Raw genomic sequence first — 12,033 nt, 5'->3', positions numbered from 1 at the left:
CTTTTGATGCTTCCTATGTTAACAAATCAGGCAAAGTAGTTGCCAAATATGTTGGGGGCAAACACAAGGGCTCCAAGACTTGTGTTTGGATACCCAAGGTGCTTGTTTCTAATGTGAAAGGACCTAAGACCGTTTGGGTACCTAAGAACAAGGCCTAAACTTGTGTTGTAGGTTTATGCATCCGGGGGCTCAAGTTGGATTATTGACAGCGGGTGCACAAACCACATGACAGGGGAGAAAAGTATGTTCTCCTCCTATGAGAAAAACCAAGATCCCCAAAGAGCTATCACATTCGGGGATGGAAATCAAGGTTTGGTCAAAGGACTTGGTAAAATTGCTATATCACCTGACCATTCTATTTCAAATGTTTTTCTTGTAGATTCTTTAGATTATAACTTACTTTCAGTTTCTCAATTATGCAGAATGGGCTACAATTGTCTTTTTACGGATATATGTGTTACTGTCTTTAGAAGAAGTGATGATTTAGTAGCATTTAAGGGAGTATTAGAGGGTCAGCTATACTTAGTTGATTTTAATAGAACTGAACTCGATACTTGCTTAATTGCTAAGACTAATATAGGTTGGCTCTGGCATCGCCGACTAGCCCATGTTGGAATGAAGAATCTTCACAAGCTTCTAAAGGGAGACACATTTTGGGACTAACCAATGTTCATTTTGAGAAAGACAGGGTTTGTAGCGCATGTCAAGCAGGGAAGCAAGTTGGTGTTCATCATCCACACAAGAACATCATGACGACTGACAGGCCGCTTGAGCTACTCCACATGGATCTTGTTGGGGACCTTCGGCTTCCGAAGGTCCTCAAAAACAGGATTTAACAGTATTTCTGGAGTATAATGTGTGAACAGGTATCTTCAGACTCAAGTCGGCATCACAGCAGACCAGAATAATACGAAGGTTGGTACAGCGCCGAAGGCATGAGCAGGAAAGCTTCGGCGTAGCAGCAAAAAGTGAAACCGACTTAAAGATGAAAAGGCTATTTAGACCTCGACAGATTACTATAGAATTATTATCAAGTGTAAAGGACATGAATGTAATTTTGTATGGGTTGTGTCCCGTGTCTATAAATAGGTGAACAGTACCCCCGTACTGTTCACGCTGACTTGGCATTCGCTTTTTGCGTCACGCCTGTACTATCATCTCCTTCCAGTTAAAGGTACACTTGTAATTCAACGATATTTCTGTATATGCATGATAATAATACATAATTGTTTATGTTGGCTTTTATACTCCTTATATTTCCTCCTTCGTCGTTGTATAATAAAGTTATGAAGGTATGCCTTTCATAACCTTCGTCCAAGAACTATTAGATCCTAAGGGAAATAATGCTTCGAAGGACGAAGGACTTTAACGATTAACATTTTCTATGTTGCCTTGTTCTTAACTCATAGCATTTGAGAACAAGTCCCCAACATTGGCGCCCACCTCCGGTGAACTCACTTCCACTCTGAGTTTTTTGAACACCTTCGGCGATCATAAACCTTCGTTATGGCGCCGAAGAAAGCTTCAGCAACTGGGGCTGCAGCTCTGCAACCGCTGGACCACAATCAGGAGACAGTCTCTCTTCGGGAGGCCCAAAGCCAGAAAAGGAAGGCTGTCAGCCCGACACCACCAGAGGACGAGATGGATCAAGAAATCAGAGATATGGAGATGCTTCATCAACAAGTGCAGAGGAAGAAAGAAAAGATGGCCAGGCTAGCTGAACTGCAGAGGCAGATAGACGAAGCCTCTGAAGAAGTTCGTCATCTTGCCCAGGATGAGCAACACCGAAGGCCTCAGCACCAAGACCTTCATCAGGAGGGCTTTCCCAACGAAGATGACTGGTATGACAATTTCCATCATGGGAATTTTGTTTTTGACGATGCTTCTCCTCTGTCTGCTGAGCTGCAGGCTACACCTTGGCCTCCATCCTACAAGCCGCCTCAGCTTCCTGTATTCGATGGCCACTCAGACCCGAAGCAATTTTTGATGAGCTACGAAGCAACAGTATCTTCGTATGGTGGCAATGCTGCAGTCATGGCCAAATCTTTTGTTATGGCTGTCAGGAGTGTCGCTCAAACCTGGTATTCCTCCCTTCGACCAGGAACGATCACTTCATGGCAGAAGCTGAAGGACTTGTTGTTAACTAGCTTCCAAGGGTTTCAGACGAAGCCGGTTACTGCTCAAGCTCTGTTCCAGTGCACCCAGGATCACGAAGAATACCTTCAGGCGTATGTCCGAAGGTTCTTGCGCTTGAGGGCACAGGCACCAACGGTGCCCAATGAAATTGTCATTGAGGCCATGATCAAGGGGCTTCGGCCAGGACCGTCAGCTCAGTACTTCGCTAGGAAGCCTCCTCAAACTTTGGAGAAGCTGCTCCAGAAGATGGACGAGTACATTCGGGCCGACAATGATTTTCGCCAAAGAAGGGAGGAGGCTTTCAGGTTTTCTGAAATGACCAGGGGCTTCGGAGGAAGGTTCTACCCGAGGCACGTGAGATCAATTCATAACTCTACACAAAATGATGATAGAGGAAGCCAACAGCAAAGGCCACAATGTTCCTCACAGGCTTCGGGGCAACAGCAAAGCTCCTTCCGACCACCAGCTCCAAGAGGCAGAGGCGCCAGGGGCTTCGGAGGAAGATTTGGCGATCAACCGAGAAGAATCTTTTGCTTATTCTGCGGTGAAAACAAAGGCCATACCACCAGGATGTGCCATGTTACTATTCAGAAGCAAAAGGAAATAGCCGAAGCCGCAGCACAACAAACTCAGCCGAAGCAGGTCATGCATACAGCTTCGTATCATTCGCCCTATATCCCAGAATATGTGGGCAACCACCCTGCAGTTTCTGTTGCTTCGGCAAGTCAGCCTCAAGCTTCCTGGCAACAGCCTCCGCCTCCACCTCCGTTGCAACAAGGCCAGCAGCCAGAAGGGAGCCAGTATGCTCCACACCAGAGGGACTTCAGAGAGCAATCTGAAGCTCGTACAGTCAACAGCACTGTACCAGAGTCAAAGCACATCTACTGACAAATATCCTACCTTAATAGCAATCTTTTTCATTCAGTTTTATTTTTTGCAATAAAGGACATTGTTTAGGTTTCATATAAATAGTTTCGTTGATTCCCACAAGGAAAATATATTTTTCACAGGCTTAAATTGTTGAAGTTTAAAGACTTGTGATAACAAAGAGGACCTTCGAACTATCGAAAACTCTTCGAAGCAACAAAAAGTCGTTCTAAGGAACGCAGAGTAAGTTTGCCGAAGTCACAAAAAAGTCGTTCCAAAGGGAGCGCAGTGTAAGTTTTCTGCTCCAAAGTCGTTCCAAAGGGAATGCAGAGCATACAGCGAAAAGTCAACGCTGATACCGCCTAAGTAAAAGGCGAAGCGCGAAAAGTCAACGCGAATACCGCTGAAAGTAAAAGGCGAAGAAGCTCCTAAGGGAGGCTTACAGCGAAAAATAAACGCTGATTCCGCTGAAGTAAAAGGCGAAGAAGCTCCTAAGGGAGGCTTATAAAGGATTATGTGTTTTATTGCAGGGATGCGTATGTATCTTCGGAATAAACATCATCTCACATAACATAACATCATCACATCATTTCGCATAGCATAAGCATCATACATCATTTTTGCATATGACACAAGAGGTGGACACGTTATCAATCTACAGAAGAACGCTTTGAAAAAAGGGAGAAATCATAATGTCACAAAAAGATACATTATTGATCTTCGGAGGTGTTGCTTCGGAAAATATCCTCACGAAGCCTGGATATTATTCATCAAAACACTGGTTATTGTTGGGACAAAGAAAAATTCTTCTTCACGAAGCATGAAAAGAAGGGAAGGTGTTTTTTTTTCGTCAAAGACTCAAAAGTGGTACGTATAAAGTTTCATGCATCGTAAAGAATTGAGTAACAAAAATAAGTATATTACATTTGGGGTTACAGAATGTCACAGTATATTACATTCCAGAAGTTTTTACAAAAATACTTAGTCTTCTCTCAAAACGACTTCTGCAGCCTCGTTCAGGAGCCGATTGACGACTTCATCCATAATATCTTCAGCCATCTTTTTAATTTCGTCGTCTCCTTTTGGCTGAGGGCCCGAAGACGCTTTAGCAGGATCTGAAGTAGGACAGGATACGACTACATTGCTATTATAAATCGCAAACAAATCTTAAAGCTTAAGATTACAACACAATAAAAACTGTTAGTTAATACCTAATTGACCTTCGGGCTCTGCGCTCTTTTCAGCAGCCTCAGCTACTTCTCTAGCATCATGAATGCCCTTTTCACTTTTTCGAATAATTTCTCCGGCCATTTCTCGGCCACCATTATCCCAGATATCGGTAAAAAATTTTCCACCAATTATACTAGCTTCGGCCGAAGGATCTCTTGCATCTTCAAAGGACAAAGAAGCTTCGGATTGTGCTAAAATTTTTACATGTTCGCAGCCCTTCTTCTCTAGAATGGTGGCAATTCCTCTGGCACCAGAGAAAGCACATATATCTCCACGGCTATTTAAAATTTCTTCGAAGGCCTCAGCTTCGTGGTCGATCCATTCGATGGGACCTTCGGGATTGCCTCTCGTAAAGTTTTCTTCGCTTGAGAAGGCGCCGACCCTGGCGAAGCTAGCTTTTAACTTCTTAACACACTCTATAGATTTGTTATAGCATCTCTTTTTGGACGAACGAAGCTCTTCAACAGTTACTTCTAGGTGATCTGCCCATTGGTCGGTGAGTTCTCGTTTTGTTTCTTCAAGTATGCGTTCTTCCTTGGCTCTGGCCAGCTGTTTCCGAAGATCTTCAATTTCGCGCTTCTGAGCTTCAGCTTGACCTTTAAAAGCAGTTTCGTCTTCCTTTATTTTATTTATCAATGAGTGTAATATTTTATCTTTTTCGAGACCTTCGTTCCTCAGTTCAATAATTTCGGAACGAAGGTTGCTCAGGGCTATAGAACACCCTTCGTCTTCAGCATCTTTCTGTGCCCTGAGGGCATTGCTAAGTATCAGGCCCTATAAAGAGAAATATGTGTGCGTCAATAGGTTTAAACAAACGAAAATTTTTTTGGATTCAACAAAAAATACAAGGATCTCATTTGTCGCACCTTTAAGCTATAGTAAGCCAGGCTGTCGGCTAGATCGTTCTTTGACAGCACCGAGAGCCCGTCTTCTAAAGTTGGGAATCCGAAGCTCTTGCTCATCTCCCGACAGACAGAAATCTCCTTGCTGTCAGGGAGACAATACAAAAAGTCTTCTTCTCCACTGCCATTAAATATTAACGCCCCCTTTGGATACTTTAGTTTTTGGGCGTAACGCTGGGCCTCTTGCTCTTCTTTTTCTGAAAGTTCTTTCCCCGAAGCATGACGAAAAATATAATCACGAACTTTGGGGGATGCTTCGGGGGCAATGACACCGATTTCTTCAACAAAAGTTGGCTTTGTTATTTTTTCTGCCTCACTTTCCAAGGATTTTATCTTTGCGGGCTCTGAGGACCCAGCTTCGGCTTCAGTTTCTTGCTCCGGAGCTTTAATTTCAGTTGTTGTTTCAGGAATGACAGCAGCCTTCTTCGGAGGTGTGCTTGAAGATTTGATTGTTTCCAGTACATCTAGCACATTAGCCATTCTCTTTCTTTTCGGAGTCACTGCTGGCACTTTTTGATTTTTTACTATCTCAATATTTGCTGCAGGACTCAAAACTTCTGATGTTTTTGATCCCTCAGTTGCTTCTTTTACTTCTTCCATTTTTAATGTGGACGGCGCTTCGGCCTTCTCTTTCGTTTCTGATAACAAAATCTTTGATTGTTCCAATTCTATCTTTGTTGGCACTTCTGGCAGCAAGGTTGGCTCGGTTGGTTTCTCAGCTTCGGTGGCCGAAGAGGTTTCTCCGGTAAACTCAGGCACCGAAGCTGGTTCAATATAGCGCGGCCGATGTGTGAGGACCTTTATTTTCTTTCTTTTCGGTTCTGGCTCACTAGAAGCAGTTGCAGCTTCTTCTTTTGCAGAGGTTGTGTTTTTTTTCTTCTGCCTTCGAATGGGATAGCAATAGTCAGGGTAGACAAACCCGATTGCATCAAATACCCGATTCAGCCTCTTCTTTTTTCGGCCTTCGAACGCTGCTGACATTGCAGTGTCTTCGGCCTTTGAATAAGCCCCAAGCAGTTCATCACTTAAATTTTCAATGCTTTTTAACCAGTCATCATCCGGCTCAACGAATTTATCTCCAAATTTAAAAGTGTACTTCAACCGGATAAGTCCACCTTCGTCGGCCTCTTTTATGGTTTCTTGTGGCATTTCCCATTTCTCCGCAAGCGGCCATACCCTGAAGGCAATATGCTCTTGTACTAAGTCTCTCGTTCCAATAAAAGAACAGATAATGCCGAAGGCCCTCTGGCATTCTTCGGCAGCTTCATTCATTTCAACCTTCGGCCTCCGAAGGCCGAAGCTTTGCTAAATAGGGCGCATAATTATACCTTTGATATCTTCTCGTACTGTCAGATCATTCTTCACATAAAACCATTCTGTCATCCAGTCGCCGGGCCATCTCTTCCGAAAGGTTGGCACAGGGCAGCTTGACCCGGACCGAGAAACGAAACTGTAGCAGCCAAAATTATTGTGATACTGTTCCTTACCCCAAGGTTTTGTCTCGTATGACAATCCGTGTATATTGCAGAAGCTTTTTGCATCAGGCTTCAGACCTTGGCTTCTTACGGCCCACACGAAGATATTCAGCCTTATAATTGCCTCGGGGGTAAGTTGATGGAGATAGACTTCGAATATTTTCAGCACCTCTACAACGAAGTTGCTCAAGGGAAATCGCAGTCCAGCTTTCAAAAAGCTTCGGTATACTACGACTTCATTCTCTTCAGGGTGCGGACAAGTTTTTTCCCCTTCGTCGGCCCTCACAATGGACAAATCCCGGAAATACCTTCCTCTCATATTGACAAGATGATTCTCTTTGATAGTTGATTTACCATAAACTGAATGGCTTGGTCGCCAGGGACGATCTTCGGAGTCTTCACCACCACTGTCCACATCATAGCTGTCACTGTCACCAGTATCTTCAGACAAACCTTCCAGAATCTCCTTGGTGATTTTTTCTGTATTGGTCTTTGACATCGCTATAAGAAACCCCAAATTTTTCTCTTCGTCGAGGCTCAGCTTCATCTCAGCGGCATTCTTCTTATCTTCGGACATCTTCGGAGATACTAAAAAACTATTTTCAAAGCCGAAGCTTCAAAACTAAAAGCTTAGCAAATCGTAGTGCACAAGAGCTAAAAATTGAGTGAGCGGGAGCAGTTGCCAGAAAGCGTGTCAAATGAGTTTGTGGTATGACCGTATTTATACGCCAAGAGCGTTGAAAATTGAAAGACCCCGCTTGTCAGTGAATGTTGCTATTCTAGCAAAGGGAAGGTGTTTTTTCGGACCTTCGGCGAAAAGCCTTCGTCCATGTCGCAATCTAAATTTATTATTCTAAACAAATTGATATTGCGAGGGGCTACTGTTGGGGACCTTTGGCTTCCGAAGGTCCTCAAAAACAGGATTTAACAGTATTTCTGGAGTATAATGTGTGAACAGGTATCTTCAGACTCAAGTCGGCATCACAGCAGACCAGAATAATACGAAGGTTGGTACAGCGCCGAAGGCATGAGCAGGAAAGCTTCGGCGTAGCAGCAAAAAGTGAAACCGACTTAAAGATGAAAAGGCTATTTAGACCTCGACAGATTACTATAGAATTATTATCAAGTGTAAAGGACATGAATGTAATTTTGTATGGGTTGTGTCCCGTGTCTATAAATAGGTGAACAGTACCCCCGTACTGTTCACGCTGACTTGGCATTCGCTTTTTGCGTCACGCTTGTACTATCATCTCCTTCCAGTTAAAGGTACACTTGTAATTCAACGATATTTCTGTATATGCATGATAATAATACATAATTGTTTATGTTGGCTTTTATACTCCTTATATTTCCTCCTTCGTCGTTGTATAATAAAGTTATGAAGGTACGCCTTTCATAACCTTCGTCCAAGAACTATTAGATCCTAAGGGAAATAATGCTTCGAAGGACGAAGGACTTTAACGATTAACATTTTCTATGTTGCCTTGTTCTTAACTCATAGCATTTGAGAACAAGTCCCCAACAGATCTATTCGGCCCGATAGCTTACATAAGCATCGGTGGGAGTAAGTACTGTCTAGTTATTGTAGATGATTATTCTCGCTTCACTTGGGTATTCTTTTTACAGGAAAAATCTCAAACCCAAGAGACTTTAAAGGAATTCGTGAGATGGGCTCAAAATGAGTTCGGATTGAGAATAAAAAAGATAAGAAGCGACAACTGGACAGAGTTCAAGAACTCACAAATAGAAGGCTTTCTTGAGGATGAGGGCATCAAGCATGAGTTCTCTTCTCCCTACACACCACAACAAAATGGTGTAGTGGAGAGGAAGAATAGAACTCTACTTGACATGGCGAGGACCATACTTGATGAGTACAAGACTTCGGACCGGTTTTGGGCGGAAGCAATCAACACCTCTTGCTACGCCATCAACCGACTTTACCTTCACCGAATCCTCAAGAAGACATCTGAAAGGGAATTAGGCTTACACCTAGTTCCTAAATAATTTTGGTGGTTGAATTGACCAACACAAATAATTGGACTAACTAGTTTGCCCAAGTGTATAGACTATACAGGTGTAAAAGGTTCACACTCAGCCAATAAAAAGATCAAGTTATGGATTCAACAAAGGAGCAAAGAGGCAACCGAAGGCACCTCTGGTCTGGAGGCACCGGACTGTCCGGTGTACACCGGACAGTGTCCGGTGCACCAGAGGAATCCAACTCCAACTCGCCACCTTCGGGAATTTCTCAGGCCGGCGCGCTATAATTCACCGGACTGTCCGGTGTACACCGGACAGTGTCCGGTGCTCCAAGGAAGCGAGGCCTCCGGAACTCGCCAGCCTCGGGAACGCGCAGCAGCCGCTCCGCTATAATTCACCGGACTGTCCGGTGTACACCGGACTGTCCGGTGCAACTCCGGAGCAACGGCTATTCGGCGCCAACGGCTACCTGCGAAGCATTAAATGCGCGCTCTGCGCGCGCAGAAGTCAGGCGCGCCCATACTGGCACACCGGACAAGGAACAGTAGATGTCCGGTGTGCACCGGACATCCAGGCGGGCCCACAAGTCAGAAGCTCCAACGGTCAGAATCCAACGGCAGTGATGACGTGGCGGGGGCACCGGACATGTCCGGTGTGCACCGGACTGTCCGGTGCGCCATCGAACAGACAGCCTCCCAACGGCCACTTTTGGTGGTTGGGGCTATAAATACCCCAACCACCCCACCATTCATTGTATCCAAGTTTTCCACTTCCCAACTACTACAAGAGCTCTAGCATTCAATTCTAGACACACCAAAGAGATCAAATCCTCTCCAAATTCCACACAACGCCATAGTGACTAGAGAGAGTGATTTGCTTGTGTTCTTTCGAGCTCTTGCGCTTGGATTGCTTTCTTCTCTCTTGATTCTTTCATTGCGATCAACTCACTTGTAATTGAGGCAAGAGACACCAAACTTGTGGTGGTCCTTGTGGGAACTTTGTGTTCCAAGTGATTGAGAAGAGAAAGCTCACTCGATCCGTGGGATCGTTTGAGAGAGGGAAGGGTTGAAAGAGACCCGGCCTTTGTGGCCTCCTCAACGGGGAGTAGGTTTGCGAAAACCGAACCTCGGTAAAACAAATCCGCGTGTCACACCTCTTATTTGCTTACGATTTGTTTTCCACCCTCTCTCGCGGACTCGTTTATATTTCTAACGCTAACCCGGCTTGTAGTTGTGTTTATATTTGTAAATTTCAGTTTCGCCCTATTCACCCCCCCCTCTAGGCGACTTTCAATTGGTATCAGAGCCCGGTGCTTCATTAGAGCCTAACCGCTCGAAGTGATGTCGGGAGATCACACCAAGAGGGAGATGGAGACCGGCAACAAGCCCACTACAAGCCACGGGAGCACTTCATCGGAAGAGTCCCGCACCAAGAGGAAGGAGAAGAAGAAGGACTCCTCCAAACGGAAGGAAAAAGGATCTTCTTCCTCACACCACAAGGAGAAGAAGGAAAAATCTTCTTCCCACAAGTCGCATCGGAAAGGCGACAAGCACAAGAGGATGAGGAAGGTTGTCTACTACGAGACCGACACTTCATCAACATCCACCTCCGACTCCGATGCACCGTCCGTAACTTCTAAGCGCCAAGAGCGCAAGAAGTTTAGTAAGATCCCCTTACACTATCCCCGTACATCTAAACATACTCCATTACTTTCCGTTCCATTAGGCAAACCGCCAACTTTTGATGGCGAAGATTATGCTAGGTGGAGTGATTTAATGAAATTTCATCTAACCTCACTCCACAAAAGTATATGGAATGTTGTTGAGTTTGGAGCACAGGTACCTTCTGTAGGGGATGAGGATTATGATACGGACGAAGTGGCCCAAATCGAGCACTTCAACTCCCAAGCCACAACCATACTCCTCGCCTCTTTAAGCAAGGAGGAATATAACAAAGTGCAAGGGTTGAAGAATGCAAAGGAGATTTGGGACCTACTCAAGACCGCGCACGAGGGTGATGAACTCACCAAGATCACCAAGCGGGAAACGATCGAGGGGGAGCTCGGTCGCTTCCGTCTTCGCTAAGTGGAGGAGCCACAAGATATGTACAACCGGCTCAAAACCTTGGTAAACCAAGTGCGCAACCTCGGGAGCAAAAAGTGGGACGACCACGAGGTGGTTAAGGTTATTCTAAGAGCTCTCATTTTCCTTAACCCCACTCAAGTTCAATTAATTCGTGGTAATCCTAGATACCCACTAATGACCCCCGAGGAAGTTATCGGGAATTTTGTGAGCTTTGAATGCATGATCAAAGGATCAAAGAAGATCAACGAGCTTGACGAACCCTCCACGTCCGAGGCGCAACCGGTGGCCTTCAAGGCGACGGAGGAGAAGAAGGAGGAGTCTACACCGAGTAGACAACCAATTGACGCCTCCAAGCTCGACAATGAGGAGATGGCTTTAATCATCAAAAGCTTTCGCCAAATCCTCAAGCAACGGAGGGGGAAGGACTACAAACCCCGCTCCAAGAAAGTGTGCTACAAATGTGGTAAGCCCGGTCATTTTATTGCAAAATGTCCTATGTCTAGTGACAGGGGCGATGACAAGAAAGGAAAGAGGAGAGAAAAGAAGAAGTACTACAAGAAGAAGGGCGGCGATGCCCATGTTTGCCGGGAGTGGAACTCCGACGAGAGCTCCACCGACTCCTCCGACGACGACGAGGACGCCGCCAACATCGCCGTCACCAAGGGACTCCTCTTCCCCAACGTCGACCACAAGTGCCTCATGGCAAAGGACGGGAAAAGGAAGAAGGTTAAATCTAAATCCTCCACTAAATATGAAACATCTAGTGATGATAATGCTAGTGATGAGGAAGATAATTTGCGTATCCTTTTTGCCAACCTTAACATGGAACAAAAAGAAAAATTAAATGAATTGATTAGTGCTATTCATGAAAAGGATGACCTTTTGGATTCTCAAGAGGATCTCCTAATTAAGGAAAACAAGAAACATGTTAAGGTTAAAAATGCTTATGCTCTAGAAATTGAGAAATGTGAAAAATTATCTAGTGAGCTAAGCACTTGTCGTGAGATGATTGATAACCTTAGGAATGAAAATGCTAGTTTAAATGCTAAGGTTGATTCACATGTTTGTAATGTTTCAATTCCCAATCCTAGAGATAATGATGATGATTTGCTTGCTAGGATTGAAGAATTAAACATTTCTCTTGCTAGCCTTAGGAGTGAAAATGAGAAATTAATTACTAAGGCAAAAGATTTTGATGTTTGCAAAGTTACAATTTCCGATCTTAGAGATAAGAATGATATACTACATGCTAAGATTGTTGAACTTAATTCTTGCAAACCCTCTACATCTACCATTGAGCATGTCACTATTTGTACTAGATGTAGAGATATTGATGTTGATGCTATTCATGATCACATG

The sequence above is a fragment of the Zea mays genome, chromosome 5, assembly GCF_902167145.1.
Source record: "Zea mays cultivar B73 chromosome 5, Zm-B73-REFERENCE-NAM-5.0, whole genome shotgun sequence".
Classification (NCBI taxonomy): Eukaryota; Viridiplantae; Streptophyta; class Magnoliopsida; order Poales; family Poaceae; genus Zea; species Zea mays.
The sequence above is the reverse complement of the archived record's forward strand: the minus strand, read 5'-3'. Positions refer to the sequence as shown.